The following is a 5,035-nucleotide window of genomic DNA, read 5'->3' as shown; positions in this document are numbered from 1 at the left end:
ACAATACCTTGGACTCTTAATCCTGCGTTTATTGGCGGCTCTCACCGTCTGTGCCCTGTAACGGCAAAGTGCAGACCTCACCCTCCTCCAGGTGCGCTCACAACGTTGGACAAACGCTTGAGCGGAGGGAACGCTGGACTCGGCAAGCTGGGATGAGAACAGAGGAGGCTGGTAACCCAGACTACTCTGAAACGGAGATAACCCGGTAGCAGACGAAGGAAGCGAATTGTGAGCGTATTCTGCCCAGGGGAGCTGTTCTGCCCAAGACGCAGGGTTTCTGAAAGAAAGGCTGCGTAGTATGCGACCAATCGTCTGATTGGCCCTCTCTGCTTGACCGTTAGACTGGGGATGAAACCCGGAAGAGAGACTGACGGACGCACCAATCAAACGACAGAACTCCCTCCAAAACTGTGACGTGAATTGCGGGCCTCTGTCTGAAACGGCGTCTAACGGGAGGCCATGAATTCTGAATACATTCTCAATAATGATTTGTGCCGTCTCCTTAGCGGAAGGAAGTTTAGCGAGGGGAATGAAATGTGCCGCCTTAGAGAACCTATCGACAACCGTCAGAATCACAGTCTTCCCCGCAGACAAAGGCAGACCGGTAATGAAGTCTAAGGCAATGTGAGACCATGGTCGAGAAGGAATGGGAGCGGTCTGAGACGACCGGCAGGAGGAGAGTTACCCGACTTAGTCTGCGCGCAGTCCGAACAAGCAGCCACGAAACGGCGCGTGTCACGCTCCTGAGTCGGCCACCAAAAGCGCTGGCGAATAGACGCAAGAGTGCCTCGAACACCGGGATGACCAGCTAACTTGGCAGAGTGAGCCCACTGAAGAACAGCCAGACGAGTGGAAACAGGAACGAAAAGGAGGTTACTAGGACAGCGCGCGGCGACGCAGTGTGCGTGAGTGCTTGCTTAACCTGTCTTTCAATTCCCCAGACTGTTAACCCGACAACACGCCCATAAGGAAGAATCCCCTCGGGATCAGTAGAAGCCACAGAAGAACTAAACAGACGGGATAAGGCATCAGGCTTGGTGTTCTTGCTACCCGGACGGTAAGAAATCACAAACTCGAAACGAGCGAAAAACAACGCCCAACGAGCTTGACGGGCATTAAGTCGTTTGGCAGAACGGATGTACTCAAGGTTCTTATGGTCTGTCCAAACGACAAAAGGAACGGTCGCCCCCTCCAACCACTGTCGCCATTCGCCTAGGGCTAAGCGGATGGCGAGCAGTTCACGGTTACCCACATCATAGTTGCGCTCAGATGGCGACAGGCGATGAGAAAAATAAGCGCAAGGATGAACCTTATCGTCAGACTGGAAGCGCTGGGATAGAATGGCTCCCACGCCTACCTCTGAAGCGTCAACCTCGACAATGAATTGTCTAGTGACGTCAGGAGTAACGAGGATAGGAGCGGACGTAAAACGTTCTTTTAGAAGATCAAAAGCTCCCTGGGCGGAACCGGACCACTTAAAACACGTCTTGACAGAAGTAAGAGCTGTGAGAGGGCAGCAACTTGACCGAAATTACGAATGAAACGCCGATAGAAATTAGCGAAACCTAAAAGCGCTGCAACTCGACACGTGACCTTGGAACGGGCCAATCACTGACAGCTTGGACCTTAGCGGAATCCATCTGAATGCCTTCAGCGGAAATAACGGAACCGAGAAAAGTAACGGAGGAGACATGAAAAGAGCACTTCTCAGCCTTTACGTAGAGACAATTCTCTAAAAGGCGCTGTAGAACACGTCGAACGTGCTGAACATGAATCTCGAGTGACGGAGAAAAAAATCAGGATATCGTCAAGATAGACAAAAACAAAAATGTTCAGCATGTCTCTCAGAACATCATTAACTAATGCCTGAAAAACAGCTGGCGCATTGGCGAGACCGAACGGCAGAACCCGGTACTCAAAATGCCCTAACGGAGTGTTAAACGCCGTTTTCCACTCGTCCCCCTCTCTGATGCGCACGAGATGGTAAGCGTTACGAAGGTCCAACTTAGTAAAGCACCTGGCTCCCTGCAGAATCTCGAAGGCTGATGACATAAGGGGAAGCGGATAACGATTCTTAACCGTTATGTCATTCAGCCCTCGATAATCCACGCAGGGGCGCAGAGTACCGTCCTTCTTCTTAACAAAAAAGAACCCCGCCCCGGCCGGAGAAGAAGAAGGCACTATGGTACCGGCGTCAAGAGACACAGACAAATAATCCTCGAGAGCCTTACGTTCGGGAGCCGACAGAGAGTATAGTCTACCTCGAGGAGGAGTGGTCCCCGGAAGGAGATCAATACTACAATCATACGACCGGTGAGGAGGAAGGGAGTTGGCTCGGGACCGACTGAAGACCGTGCGCAGATCATGATATTCCTCCGGCACTCCTGTCAAATCGCCAGGTTCCTCCTGAGAAGTAGGGACAGAAGAAACGGGAGGGATGGCAGACATTAAACACTTCACATGACAAGAAACGTTCCAGGATAGGATAGAATTACTAGACCAATTAATAGAAGGATTATGACATACTAGCCAGGGATGACCCAAAACAACAGGTGTAAACGGTGAACGGAAAATCAAAAAAGAAATAGTCTCACTGTGGTTACCAGATACTGTGAGGGTTAAAGGTAGTGTCTCAAATCTGATACTGGGAAGATGACTACCATCTAAGGCGAACATGGGCGTAGGCTTATCTAACTCTCTGAAAGGAATGTCATGTTTCGAACCCATGCTTCGTCCATGAAACAACCCTCAGCCCCAGAGTCTATCAAGGCACTACATGTAGCACCCGAACCGGTCCAGCGTAGGTGGACCGACAAAGTAGTACAGGACTTTGATGGAGAGACTTGAGTAGTTGCGCTCACCTGTAGCCCTCCGCTTACAGATGAGCTCTGGCTTTTACTGGACATGAATTAAAAAAATGTCCAGCAACTCCGCAATAGAGACACAGGCGGTTGGTGATCCTCCGTTCCCTCTCCTTATTCGAGATGCGAATCCCTCCCAGCTGCATGGGCTCAGTCTCAAAGCCAGAGGAGGGAGATGGTTGCGATGCGGAGCAGGGAAACACCGTTGATGCGAGCTCTCTTCCACGAGCCCGGTGACGAAGATCTACCCGTCGTTCTATGCGGATGGCGAGAGCAATCAAAGAGTCCACATCTGAAGGAACCTCCCGGGAGAGAATCTCATCCTTAACCACTGCGTGGAGTCCCTCCAGAAAACGAGCGAGCAGCGCCGGCTCGTTCCACTCACTAGAGGCAGCAAGAGTGCGAAACTCAATGGAATAATCCATTATGGACCGTTCACCTTGGCATAAGGAAGCCAGGGCCCTAGAAGCCTCCCCACCAAAAACTGAACGGTCAAAAACCCGAATCATCTCCTCTTTAAAGTTCTGGAACTTGTTAGAGCAATCAGCCCTTGCCTCCCAGATAGCTGTGCCCCATTCTCGAGCCCGGCCAGTAAGGAGTGAAATGACGTAAGCAACCCGAGCTCTCTCTCTAGAGTATGTGTTGGGTTGGAGAGAGAACACAATCTCACACTGCGTGAGAAAGGAGCGGCACTCAGTGGGCTGCCCGGAGTAGCAAGGTGGGTTATTAACCCTAGGTTCTGGAGGCTCGGCAGGCCAGGAAGTAACAGGTGGCACGAGACGTAGACTCTGGAACTGTCCAGAGAGGTCGGAAACCTGAGCGGCCAGGTTCTCCACGGCATGGCGAGCAGCGGACAATTCCTGCTCGTGTCTGCCGAGCATGGCTCCTTGGATCTCGACGGCAGTGTAACGAGCGTCTGAAGTCGCTGGGTCCATTCCTTGGTCGGTTCCTTCTGTCATGCAGGTGAAAGAGGACCCAAAAGCGACTTAACAGAAACAGAGTTTATTTAAGTCCAAAACGGAATAACAGAAATCCTCTAGACTTGTAGAGGGGAAACAACTGGAGAAGCGGCCACAGACTGCAGGTCGCTTCGGGTAGGCGCAGGCCGTAGTCGACAGAGACACCTGCTCACACGCAGCATCTGATGAAGGCAAAAAACACGACAGGACAGGGCGATACACAATCATAGCAAAAACACGACAGGACAGGGCGAAACGCAATCACAGCATGGTGAATACAATACAAGGAACCGACGGGACAGGAACGGATCACAAAGGAATAAATAGGGACTCTAATCAGGGGAAAGGATCGGGAACAGGTGTGGGAAGACTAAATGATGATTAGGGGAATAGGAACAGCTGGGAGCAGGAACGGAACGATAGAGAGAAGAGAGAGCGAGAGAGTGAGAGAGGGAGGGGGAGAGAGAGGGATAGAAGGAGGGAAAGAACCAAATAAGACCAGCAGAGGGAAACGAATAGCATGGGGAGCACAGGGACAAGACATGATAATAAATGACAAACATGACAGTGTAATTCTGTGTTTCTGTGTGTTTCTCTGAATGCATTTTAAACTGCACATGTAGAGGACAACAAACAACACTGTTGACACGGCCTGTTTTCCTCACACCCCACTGTTGACACGGCCTGTTTTCCTCACACCCCACTGTTGACACGGTCTGTTTTCCTCACACCCCACTGTTGACACGGTCTGTTTTCCTCACACCCCACTGTTGACACGGTCTGTTTTCCTCACACCCCACTGTTGACACGGTCTGTTTTCCTCACACCCCACTGTTGACACGGTCTGTTTTCCTCACACCCCACTGTTGACACGGTCTGTTTTCCTCACACCCCACTGTTGACACGGTCTGTTTTCCTCACACCCCACTGTTGACACGGTCTGTTTTCCTCACACCCCACTGTTGACACGGTCTGTTTTCCTCACACCCCACTGTTGCCACGGTCTGTTTTCCTCACACCCCACTGTTGACACGGTCTGTTTTCCTCACACCCCACTGTTGACACGGTCTGTTTTCCTCACACCCCACTGTTGCTGTATGACATTACATCAGTGGGGGGGTATGAGGGGTTGTGTGTGTGAGTCAACGTATGTGTGTATGTATGTGTGTGGGAGTGTGTTACAGAATCTGTACTACGTAGTGGCCGTCCGATAGA

This window comes from Oncorhynchus gorbuscha, linkage group LG09 (assembly GCF_021184085.1).
Source record: "Oncorhynchus gorbuscha isolate QuinsamMale2020 ecotype Even-year linkage group LG09, OgorEven_v1.0, whole genome shotgun sequence".
Lineage (NCBI taxonomy): Eukaryota > Metazoa > Chordata > Actinopteri > Salmoniformes > Salmonidae > Oncorhynchus > Oncorhynchus gorbuscha.
This window is presented reverse-complemented; position numbering follows the sequence as displayed.